A 13,601-nucleotide genomic window follows, 5' to 3' on the forward strand; every position below is an offset into this window, starting at 1 on the left:
CTCTCTCTTCCCCCTCTTTTGCTCTCTCTCTCTCTCTTCCCCCTCTTTTGCTCTCTCTCTCTCTCTCTCTCTCTCTCTCTCTCTCTCTCTCTCTCTCTCTCCTCTCTCTCTCTCTCTCTTCCCCCTCTTTTGCTCTCTCTCTCTCTTCCCCCTCTTTTGCTCTCTCTCTCTCTTCCCCCTCTTTTGCTCTCTCTCTCTCTTCCCCCTCTTTTGCTCTCTCTTCCCCCTCTTTTGCTCTCTCTCTCTCTTCCCCCTCTTTTGCTCTCTCTTCCCCCTCTTTTGCTCTCTCTCTCTCTCTTCCCCCTCTTTTGCTCTCTCTCTCTCTCTCTCTTCCCCCTCTTTTGCTCTCTCTCTCTCTCTTCCCCCTCTTTTGCTCTCTCTCTCTCTCTCTCTCTTCCCCCTCTTTTGCTCTCTCTCTCTCTCTCTCTCTTCCCCCTCTTTTGCTCTCTCTCTCTCTCTTCCCCCTCTTTTGCTCTCTCTCTCTCTCTCTCTCTCTCTGTGTCTCTCTCTCTCTCTCTCTCTCTCTCTCTCTTCCCCCTCTTTTGCTCGCTCTCTCTTCCTCCCCCCTTTTGCTTTCTCTCTCCCTCTTTTGCACTCTGTCTCCCCCTTCTCTTTTGCGCTCTCTCCCCCCTCTTTTGCATTCTCTTTTAAACTCTCCCCCTCTCTTTTGCGCTCTCTCTTTTTTTTTTTTTTTTTTTTAATTAAATTTTTTATTGAGGTTGTTATACAGTACACAGATTAGATAAACATATGATATGACTATTCAATAGCACGCTCTCTGCAAATAAAACAATAAGACAGGGTACATGAATACTGTGCATAGTCAAACAATTAACTGTTTTCTTGTAGAGTAACAGATATTGCAATAATTGTAATACCAAACAATCCAAACTGAAACCTCATTTCACTAAAGCTGGATAATATAGTAAGATATGTAGGTATAATGCAGCAATCGGTGTATATGTAAACATATGCGATAAACAATAGATAACAACAAAGAGAGCGCTAATTAAATATTTAGAGAACATAGTAGAAAATATATGTATGGTGCAATATATATGACATGGTGACTTAGAATAGGATGGCAATTAATATTTCAAACAATAGTTACAATAGAGGCGCCATTTCTTTGCTAACATAATATGGTAGGTACGGTTTAATATTTATGGTGCGGTATGGGTAAGATAAACCGCGTAGTGAATTCTCCCGGAGTGGGAAGCTTATTATGGGGGGTGGGGGGGGGGAGGTGAGAGATGGAATATGGTAAATAAATAAATAGTGAGTGTGTTTCATATAATGGTATCTATAAATTCAGTAGTGACAATAGGGATACTGAAAAAAAAGCCAGCTTTGTTTATGAGCAGTTACATGCCTCTAAGCTCTCAATTATAGATAAGGGCTTTCACCTAGCTAAAATGATGGGAAAGAGGGTTTTGCTGCCTCGGCCGCTGGCAGCCCAACCCCCATATATTAACATCAGTGGTGCTAGCCTAAAGGTTTGACATAGGGAGGAAATAAATATAGCATCTAAGATAATCATATAAAGATATCATTGAATTTAGATTCCATTAGCTTCCTGGTGGGAACAAATAAAACAGTAAACAATTATAACATAAAGCTGAACCATATAGATAACATAAAATAGGATGGCCCTGTGTCAGAGAGCAAACTGTGGGCATGTTAACCAGAGGAACAATGAAGTATAAGATACTAAAAACATACGATAGTGAGTGCCAAGTCCTGTATATAAGGTAAGAGCCTTTATAAAAAATTCCCTCTGCAATAGAAAAAAATAAGTTGCATTGCCAGTATCACTCACTACATCACAGTGGCGATCATATCTTTATCAAGATATAAAAAAAAAAAAAAAAGATATAGTGTTGTATATGCTTAGTTCAGGTATAGGGTTGATATGTCATGTCAAGGCATCGGTGAAGCAGTCTCGTATAACCAGGGCAAGCTGTCCATGGTAAAAAAAACATGCTACATTAACGTGCAGGCTGGGTGAGAGGTTGCAATGATGTGGGGTGCTAAGATGGGGATTTCCTAGCAAGCTTGGTCAATGTTCATTTCAAGGTCTTCCTGCACCCATGTTGTTAAGTGTCCCTGATATCCCTTATCTTTTAGTGATATGCCGAAGTGGCTAAGGCAAAATAAGATAGTCTGAAAAATATATCTGCCCAGACCTCAATTTGCAGGCTATAACCAATGTCAAACTGAGCAGATAATGAGACACCAAGTCACACATATGTAGTAGAGATTATCGCCGTATATATACCTGAAAGCCACAGTGAAAACAATAATGGCTGAGCAATAGAGGTAGTTGTCTTAGCCGACTCCTACTTTGAGCGTGTGTGCTGGAAACTGCAGAAGCCGTGGGTTGCTGGCATGGCCTATTTCTTGCACCTCGAGTAAGTATCGGCAGGTTGAATGACAAATAGCAGTCCCGCGCCAGCCTCGCGCCCCAACCAGCCTCTTACCCGATTGAAGATTGTGTGCCATTGATGAGTCTTGTAATCCGCTATGAAGCGTAACCGCTGGGGTGTCTTGTAGTTTAGTAGCGGAGCCCAACTCCTCATTGTCTTCTCGCCCCACTAGCTCCCTATCATGATTGCGCAATGAGGAATGTCCTGATGGTAGGGTTAAAGATGGCGACTGTCTCAGGTCTGTTGTATCCTCAACTTGTTTAGCGTCGCAGGCAGTTAAGGCGGTCTGAACATAAGAGTGAGCCAAAAGAGGTATAAAAGCCTCAGTCACTGCATTCAATAGAGAGCTGTGGTGGCGATCTAGTAATTCTGTCAGTTGAGATAGAAAAACCGCAGCCATTTGTTCTTGCACTCAGTGTAACCGTGGTAGGCAGAGAGCAAAAGTTGTGAGAATCGATGTGTTTAGCACTATAGAGATCCCCCAGCAGCATTCAAGAGATAACTCTCAATAGGAATCACTGGGCTACAGTCAGAAATAAGCAAAATATGCAGGATGGCCTTGTAAAATTATTATATGTAGGAAGAGCTCCTGATATGTGCGTCTTGTCTCGATGGCCGTTGGCTCCGCCCCCTCCCCCCTCTCTTTTGAGCTCTCTTTTGAGCTCTCTCTCTCCCCTCTCTTTTGAGCTCGCGCTCGCTCTCCCTTCTCTTTTGATCTCGCTCTCTCTCCCTTCTCTTTTGAGCTCTCTCCCTCCCCCCTCTCTCTCCCTCGCCCCTCTCTCTCCCACGCCCGTCAAGCCCCCATCACGGCACGCCCGACGCCGGTCACGCCCCCACCAGGCAGCTTCCGCAGTGCGCACTACTCTGCAGCTGAAGACCAGGTGTGTTTGTCCGCGCGCAGTCTCTTAGCCTTTTATAATATAAGATAGGGCTAATAAATAGCCAATGGGCTGCAGAGGGTTAAGCATGTGTGTAGCAAAACTCAAGTAGCCCGGCAATCCGTGAATTCACGGAAACAAACAATGATTAGATACCCCACTATGCCTAAGTCTCATGAATAAATACAAAATACCCCCACTTTTTGCCAATACCCTCCCTTGCCCCTCTCTCTCCCTCCCCCCTCTCTCTCCCCCTCCCCTCTTTCTCTCCCCCTCTCTTGCGCTCTCTCTCCCTCTTTTGCTCTTCCCCCCTCTCTCTGCTCGCTTTCTTTCTTTCCGTCCTTCCTCTGTTTTGTTCTCTCCCGCCGGCCACGCTCCAGCGGGGCCACGCCCCCTCGCCACGCCTGTCACGCCTCCATCACGGCACGCCCGACACCGGTCACGCCCCCACCAGGCAGCTTCCGCAGTGCGCACTACTCTGCAGCTGTAGGCCAGGTGTGTTTGTCCGCGCGCAGTCTCTACTGCGCATGACGGCTTCAGACAAACACACTTGGCCTTTTATAATATAAGATAGGGCTAATAAATAGCCAATGGGCTGCAGAGGGTTAAGCATGTGTGTAGCAAAACTCAAGTAGCCCTGCCATCCCTGAATTCACGGAAACAAACAATGATTAGATACCCCACTATGCCTAAGTCTCATGAATAAATACAAAATACCCCCACTTTTTGCCAATACCGTCGCCAGCCCACCCGTGAGGGAAATAGTGGTTAGTAGGCACAATGATTGAACGTCAGGTGTATTATGTTTTTATATATATATATATATAATATGATTTTTCGTGTGCGCTAGAGAATGTAGCCCATTTCTTTTCACTTCATATGCTACATATGAAGTGAAAAGAATTGGGCTACATTCTCTAGAGCACACGAAAAATCATATATATATATATATATATATATATATATATATATATATATATATATATATATATATATATATATATATATATATATAAAAACATGGCAGCCTCCACAGCAACACGTGTGTGGAGGCTGCCATGTTTCCAAGCGTCTGAGCTTGCTCTGAAAAGTCCCAGCTTTTCCAGCACGCTGGAAGCGTTGGGACTTACGTCAGCGGAGCTCTCAAAAAATGCCAGGCATCTCACTTTGAAGTGTGAGGAAGACGCTCCAAGCGAGTTCCCGTTCGATTGGAGCGCTGCCCGAACGCAAACTATGATTGACACCAAGGGATTATGAAAGTGAAGAGGTTACTAGCTGTTCTGTGTATGACTGATTGGGTAGAGTTTATGATAGTCTTCTGTGGTACTGGTTTGAATGGGTATTATTCTCTCTCCCTGTGTATACATGTCTGTGTGTATCCTTGAGTCAGAGACAGAGAACGACAGAGATACACAGTCATTTGTAACATTGTTGTATACACAGACAGTCTCAGGATAACTACAGTATTGAGACAGGTGACGTGAGTATACACAGACAGTCTCAGGAAAACTGCAATATTGAGAGAGGTGACTTGTATCCACAGACAGTCCCAGGAAAACTACAGTATTGAGAGAGGTGACGTGTGACTTATTGTAACATTGTTGTATACACAGACAGTCTCAGGATAACTACAGTATTGTGAGAGGTGACGTGAGTATACACAGACAGTCTCAGGAAAACTGCAATATTGAGAGAGGTGACTTGTATCCACAGACAGTCCCAGGACAGGCCGGAAAAGATACCACCCAGCAAGGACACTTGTCGGTCCTGAAGCCCACAGTAAAGAACCGCGAGGGAGAATACTCACGGTAGTACGTCACATACGGTCCAGAGACGTGGAGGACGCAGGTATTGGCCCTATGGCAGGAGGGAGAAACACCGCTCCAGGACACACTGTGGACCCCATTTAGGCAGTCCTTTACCTTCTAGCGGAGGAATCGGCTGGGAAGGGGACAGCCTACGGGATAGGTGCAGCTGGTAGCAAGTTGGGAGCAGAGTCGGTGGAGCCGGCGGAGGTGAGAAAAATACCCTGTCATAAATAGGGCCATACCATATGGAATACGTAAAGCTGGTGCTTGATATGGGACTTCTATGGGGCCCTAGGAGACAATAGGGCTTAATAGAAAAGAAAAGACATTATCTGGGAAATTAAGAACTATTTGCTTGGTGTATTATTGGTGTATTGACTTATTCCTTAATTGCACTGTCTCTTAATACATGGATAAGGCTGTGCTGGCTCTGTATGCATAAGAGATATTAAGATACTAAGAGAATTTACAGAACTGTTTGCTTGCTCTCTCTTCCTTTATTGATAATCAGCATTAGAAGCAAGGGGACAGGAGAGACATCAACAGACTAGGAATAACATTAACACTCCTTATTGGGGAAATACGGAGCCTAAGGAAGTTCATAATCTGGAACATAAGACACTTCAATCTCTGATTGTCAGGGCCTGATATGAAGATTGGGTAAAGGATATTGGACTTTAACTTTAGTAAAGGAAAGGGTACTAAAAAGAAAAACTAAAATCCAACCTGGGCCCTCTCTGAAGAAAACCCTGTAAGGAGGGGACATTGTGGAACGTGATTAATATTGCATATAGGTGTATGCTATAATTTATAGTGCCATGTGATTATTTAAATCATAAATGTCTATCACTATGAGTAAGAGGCCACAATATAGTTGTGTATAAGTGTTATATTGCTGCAGGGGTCTTATGGATAGAACTAGAGTCAAACTGTACCTACAGATATAAGTACTGTTAGAGGAGGGTATGTGAATCTAGCCTGCACCATAGAGATCTGCATATGTATTGTGAATAGATTTAGAGGTGCAGGTATAGCTATAAATGTAATATCTATACATATATACATAAGAATCTTAACTAATCACTGTGTGGGAAATAGTAACTGAAGTTTGTTGTATATCTACCTCAATAATGCTATGAATCTTGCAGGGCAGGGTTAAATATAGTGCACAAACACGTACACTTTTTTGCATATAATGCACTAAAAAAAAAAATATATACTTGTTATACGAAATATATTCACTTTTTTTACCACTTTCCTGAGGCACATTCTTAGGTACACATTAACATACACATATATATATATATATATATATATATATATATATATATATATATATATACACAGTTTGTATTCACATATAGCTTTTTTTTTTTATTCTTTCTTTTTTCTTCTTTTTGCCCTTTTCCCTTTCTTTTTGACATATTCACTAATTCTTAGGATTTCCTGTTTTTGCATAGTCACATATGGATAGATTTCTATCTAATAAATCACCTGGAATGCCTGCCAAAAATAGAGATAAACAGAGGGCAACAATGAGGAACAGTATAGAAAATAGTGCAGAGATTAGGACAGAATCAGTAGGTATGGGTATCAGCTCGGCAGATATAAGTGAAATTTCAAAGCAAGTAGCAAACCTGCTGTTACCTCAATTTGATAAAATCAGACAAGATGTAGCAGCACTAACAACAGAAACCAAACAGTTCATTACCAGAATTACGGAGGCTGAAAATAGGATTTCAACACTAGAGGACATACAGATCACGCAGGAACAGAGCGTACAAACACATAGTGAACAAATTGCAGATATGCAGAGGAAGATTGAGGAACTTGAAGACAGGTCACGTAGGAACAACTTGAGGGTTGTAGGGGTACCCGAGTCAAATGATTTTCAGGATTTAATGAAGTTTGCATCTATTACTTTACCAGAGGCTTTGGGAATAAATATACAGGAGAGAGCTATACCAATAGAGAGGGCACATAGAACAGGCTACATAAAAGCCCCATCAGAAAATGGAACATATAGGAGATCAATTATGATCAAGTTCTTGAATTTTCAAGATAAAGTAAACATTCTTAGAGCCTATAGAGGAGCCAATACTTTGGAAATAGCACAGAATAAGGTTTTAATCTTCCAGGATTTTTCGGCCCAGACTATGTCGAAAAGGAGAGAAATGGCTCCTTATTGTACAAAATTGATACAGGAAGCCTTCTTAGCTAGAATGATATACCCTGCTAATATAAAGATCATTGCAGAAGATAAAATGAGCTTTCTCAGGTCTAGTCAGGAGGTACTAGAATTTTTTAAAAAAAAATGGCGGTGGGAAACATTGAAAAATGGTTTTATCTAATAATCTCAGTTTGGTATATAAAAAAATTATTTTCCTTTGTTTTTTGTTTTTTTGTTTTTTTTTCCCCCTCTCTCCCCTCCCTTCCTTGCCTCTCTCGTTTGGGAATATAAAACTATCCCTTAGGTATGGCTAATACTAAAATAATATCATGGAATGTGGGTGGAATAACCAGCCCGATAAAGAGGAAGCGCCTACTTGCTGATATTAAAAAAAAGTAAAGCTGATATAGCGCTAATCCAAGAGACACACCTTACTAAAGCTGAAAGTGATAAATTAAAGGTAAATTGGATTCAAGAAGTAATAGCTACACCATGCACATCTAGAAAAAGGGGAGTGGCAATTTTACTACATCATAATTTGGAATATCAAATTCTTCTAAAGGAGGTCGATATTAAAGAGAGATATATAATAATTAAAATTCGAGTCAAAGATAGAATTATTGTAATTTGTAATGTATACGGCCCAAATAAAAATGATCCAATATTTTGGTTAGAATTAAGAAATAAGCTATATCAATTTCTGGACTTTACCTTGATAATAGCAGGTGACCTTAACATGACATTTAATAACCTAGACAGATTGAAAACTGCAAATAAGGAGACGGAAAATAGAACATCAAATAAAGTGCTTAAGAAATTTTGCAATGATCTTAATTTAACTGATGCTTGGCGTTTATATAACCCCACTACTCGAGCATATACATGCCAAGCTAAAAAATATAAGTCACTGTCTAGAATTGACTTTTTCTTAGTCTCAACAGCTGTATTAGGTTTAAAACCAGAGTTAGAGATTGGAGACTTTACAATCTCAGATCATGCTATAATCTCGCTTAAGATGTTCTGGGGGGAAAAATATATGATACAACTAGAAGCTATAAGTTTCCAACATATCTTTCTTCCAATGTCAAATTTAAGAATTGTATAATTCAACAATGGCATATATATATAAAATAAACAATCCAGCAGATAATTATAGAGAGGAAACTTTCTGGGAAACAGCTAAAGTTGTTCGAAAATATGCTATTAACTGTAGGAAAGATGCAAATCGGAAAGAAAATCAGTGTTCAAGCTATTTAAAAAATAGATATAATGCTTATATTGGCTCCCCTACAAAAGAAAACTGGGACAGATACATAAAAGCAAGAGCGGAATGGGCAATAATAACAGAACAAAAAAATAATATTAAGGAGCTTAGACTTAGAGCAAAATTCTATCGTTTCGGGGATAAAATCGGAAAACTTTTGGCTAATTGTGTTAAGATACAGAACACAAAAAATGATATTAAAAGGATCAAAATCAATGATAAATATATAACAGACCCGGTTGAGATACAGGAGGAATTTTTTAAATTTTTCAAAAATTTATACTCTAACCCAGAAATAAATGTCTCAAATAAGGATAGTTTTTGGCAGGATGCGCATCTACCACAATTAGATATAGAAAACTTGGAAACCTTAAATATACCAATATCTCTTACAGAGGTTGTGGAGGCGATTGACAATATAAAATTCAATAAGGCGGCAGGACCGGATCTATTACCCGGAGAATTTTATAAAATATTGAAAGCTGAGATTGCTCCCAATTTAATGAATCTTTTTAATTCTTACCTTATTAAGGGAGAAGTACCTTCGAGATTTTTTTCAGAATCCTTAATTACAATGATACATAAGAAAGGGAAAGATCCTGAACTTATAGATTCGTACAGACCTATCTCCCTATTGAACGCCGATTATAAAATATTCACTAGTATTCTGGCCAAAAGACTGAAAAAGATTATCTCCCCTCTGGTAAATATAGACCAAACCGGATTTATGCCTAAGCGTAATCCGTCAGCCAATTTACGAAAAGTTTTTCTGCTATTAGACTTCTGCACAAATATACCCAAAAACAGTAAGGAAGGCAGGGCATTACGGAACTCTGCCATACTATCAATTGATGCACAAAAAGCATTTGATTCAATAATCTGGGATCACCTGTTTGTCACGTTAGGACGGTTTGGGTTTAAATATCAATTTGTTGAATGTATCAAAGCTATATACTCTAAAGCATCATCGGCACTAATAATTAATGGCATTAGAACGAACAACTTTGACATAGCAAAAGGGACAAGACAAGGGTGTCCAATCTCTCCTTTACTGTTTAACCTGGCAATTGAGCCATTAGCAATTAAGCTTAGAGACTGTTTAGAAGGAATCTCATTGGGGAAGCAGAAATTTATACTATCACTTTATGCGGATGACTTACTTTTATACATTAAAGATGTTAATCTAGAAGTGGGTAAAGTATTAGAGACTATATATCAATTTGGCTCGTTTTCCGGATATCGGATTAACACAGCAAAATCAGAACTTTTATGGATATTGCAAAATGTGAAACGAAATATACAAACTCAATTTAAAGAAGTTAATACACAATTTACATATTTAGGTATAAATATTTGTAGTGATCCTGAATTATGGTATAAAATAAACTATACTCCGTTAATTAATAAAATTAAGCGAGATTTGGAGAGCTGGGCTAAAATACCTCTTTCACTCACTGCCAAAGTAAATTTAATAAAAATGATATTGATACCGAAATTTCTATATCTTATGCATAACATACCGGCTCTGATGCCCAAAAAGGATATTGAAAATGTGTATAAATACTTTAGACTTTTCCTATGGGATAAGGGACGCAATAAAATTGCTCTGAATACATTAATGCAAGCTAAGAATATGGGGGGCCTTTCACTCCCCTCACTTAAGATATATAATAGTATCTGTCTAGGGAAAGTGGCATTAGACTGGCTTACACATGGTAATTATATTGCTTTCTTAGAGGCGGAGGAACATATAGTAGCTCCATATAACTTACAAGCTCTATTACATTGCCATGTGAGAAAATTGCCAGCCAAGGCAAAAAAACATATGACTATATGTAGTATTATTAAAGCTTGGCATGGTATCTGTGGCTGGCTTAAAGCTGACTATACGGTCTCCAACTATTTACCGATAGCAGGGAATATGTATTTTGTTGACGGAATCAACAATAAACTGTTTAAAAACTGGGCCAATAGGGGCTTAAAGTATATATACCAATGTAAAGAATCCGATGGCCCTAATATACAAATGTTTTCAGAACTTAGGCAGCAATATGGTTTATCTAACCGCGATTTTTATGCTTATTTGCAAATACGATACTGGTATAATTCAATAACCAGGAGACCAAATCATAGTTGGATAAACCCTAAAATAAATTCTGGAATAATTTTATATCAGGCTGGTATCCACTCTTCAAAATATTGGCTTAAAGTAATTTTAGAACAGACAGGTGAGGAGAACCGCAGGCACCTGGCACATGCTTGGACACCAGAGTTTCAAGATATACAGATAGAGGATATTAGTAGAAGTATACAGAAAGCAGAAAATGCTACTTTGGCAGCGAGTTGGAGAGAAAGTCACTTCAAATTGATTAATCGAAGCTATATTGCACCGGCTACCCTAAGCAAATGGTTTCATAATGCTGAATATTTGTGCCCTAGATGTGCAAATAGTGATGCTGATATAATACATATGTTTTGGAGATGCCCCAAAATATATCAATTCTGGGCTAAGACAAGTTATTGGTTAAGTAAAATACTAAAGGTCACTGTCAAACTAGAAAAAGACACATAATTTTCTTGGTTGACTATGATAGTAGGAGTCAAAAAAATGCACGTTTCATTAACTGTATGATATTAGGTGGTAGATATCTGATCCTTAAAGGATGGAAAGATAAAAAAGCCCCTTCAATACACAATCTAACGCATTTGATGATGAAACAAGCTGTTATGGAACAATTCGATTGCTCTGCTGGTTCGGAGTCATGCATCAAGAAATATTGTATTAAATGGTATAGTTTTATAAAAACCTATGATAAAAGTACACAAGCTAAACTCTTAGACCCTTTTCTTACATGTAGACATGTGGACTATATCTTGCTGAGGAGCCAGACTTAAACGAGGGGGGGGGGGAGAGGGAGGAGAAGGGAAGAGACGAGGGGAAACCAGATTTATTTTTGTTTGTTTGTTTGTTTCCTGGTAGACACTACCAAATACCGATCCTGGTACTCTCTTATTCTTTTTCTAGCATTATGCTAATTGATTAGATGATCTGAATCACTAGTATGTGTATGGACTTGTTGTTTAAGGATAAGGCGATAACCCTAATCCTGTATAGAATAGTTTAGAAAATAAAAATATTGGAGGTGTAGTAGTATTATATTAGACATAAAGAGAAGTTTGCTGATGGAAGACTTCTAATTCTTTTTCCTCTCTCTCGCTAAATTATGTATAAATAGGGAAGTAATGTACTGTATTTTGTTTTTTTTTGTTAACAAATGAAATGTATGACTAAAAAGTAAGATGGAAATGGAATGTCTACAAATGAATGAGTCTAAGAAATGTAAATGGTATTGTAACAGAACTGACTATAAACTTTTTATTTCCTTCTGTTGTACAACCTCCAATGTTTTAATAAAAATTAAATAATGAAAGAAAGACTTTGCACATGCGAACGTTTAAGCTCCCTTGTGTATTACATGCTCAACCCTCTGCAGCAAATTGGCTATTTATTACTAAACTAGTCCTAAAGCCTGTGTACACGGGCCAATTTTTTAGGTACCGCGGTTCCAACCCTTGCTCCCTCTCTCTCCCCCCTCTCTTTTGCGCTCTCTCTCTCTCTCCCCCCCTCTCTTTTGAGTTCTCTGCCTCCCCCTTATTTTGCACTCTCCCCCCTTTTTTGCTCTCTCCCCCCTTTTTTGCTCTCTCTACTGCGCATGACGGCTTCAGACAAACACACTTGGCCTTTTATAATATAAGATAGGGCTAATAAATAGCCAATGGGCTGCAGAGGGTTAAGCATGTGTGTAGCAAAACTCAAGTAGCCCTGCCATCCCTGAATTCACGGAAACAAACGATGATTAGATACCCCACTATGCCTAAGTCTCATGAATAAATACAAAATACCCCCACTTTTTGCCAATACCCACCCTCGCCCCTCTCTCTCCCTCCCCCTCTCTCTCTCCCTCCCCCCCTCTCTCTCCCCCTCCCCTCTTTCTCTCCCCCTCCCCTCTTTCTCTCCCCCTCCCCTCTTTCTCTCCCCCTCCCCTCTTTCTCTCCCACTCTCTTGCGCTCTCTCTCCCTCTTTTGCTCTCTCCCGGGAGGGGCGTGGTCGGCGGGAGAGAACAAAACAGAGGAAGGACGGAAAACTACAGTATTGAGAGAGGTGAAGTGTGACTTATTGTAACATTGTTGTATACACAGACAGTCTCAGGATAACTTCAGAATTGCGATAGGTAACATTTGAGACATATTGAAGCATTGTTATATACACAGACAGTCTCATGGTAACTACAGTATTGAGAGAGGTGACGTGTGACTTATTGTAGCATTGTTGTATATACAGACTGTGGTAAAAAACAAGTGAGGGGAGCTGTGTGTATTTCAATACATAAATAATATGTGTTACCGTGACCTTTTTAAATGAGCTTCTCGTATTGGTTTCAAAATTCAATCATAATATATATTGCGCTGTGATAAGGTAAACAAATAGGTGAAAATTGGGTGAAAAATAGTGAAAATATGACTACAAGAGGTTAAAAAACAAAATATGAAATTTGAAACCAATACGAGAAGCTCATTTAAAGGTCACGGTAACACATATTATTTATGTATTGAAATACACACAGCTCCCCTCACTTGTTTTTTACCCCATCGGTCCCTCACAGTTGTTTGAAGGAACAGCTGTTTATCAGGGTTGAGCTGTCTCAATCCAATAGGTGCACTCACTCTTAACTGTTTTTCACTGTATATACAGACTGTCTCAGGATAACTACAGTATTGAGAGAGGTGAAGTGAGACTTATTGTAACATTGTTGTATACACAGACAGTCTCAGGATAACTACAGTATTGAGAGAGGTGACGTGAGACTTATTGTTGCAGGAAAACTGCAATATTGAGAAAGGTGATTTGTATCTACAGACAGTCCCAGGATAAATGCAGCATTGAGAGAGGTGACATATTACTTATTGTAACATTGTTGTATACACAGACAGTCTCAGGATAACTACAGTATTGAGAGAGGTGACGTGAGACTTATTGTAACATTGTTGTATACA

Source organism: Bombina bombina, chromosome 2 (genome assembly GCF_027579735.1).
Source record: "Bombina bombina isolate aBomBom1 chromosome 2, aBomBom1.pri, whole genome shotgun sequence".
In the NCBI taxonomy this organism is placed as follows: domain Eukaryota; kingdom Metazoa; phylum Chordata; class Amphibia; order Anura; family Bombinatoridae; genus Bombina; species Bombina bombina.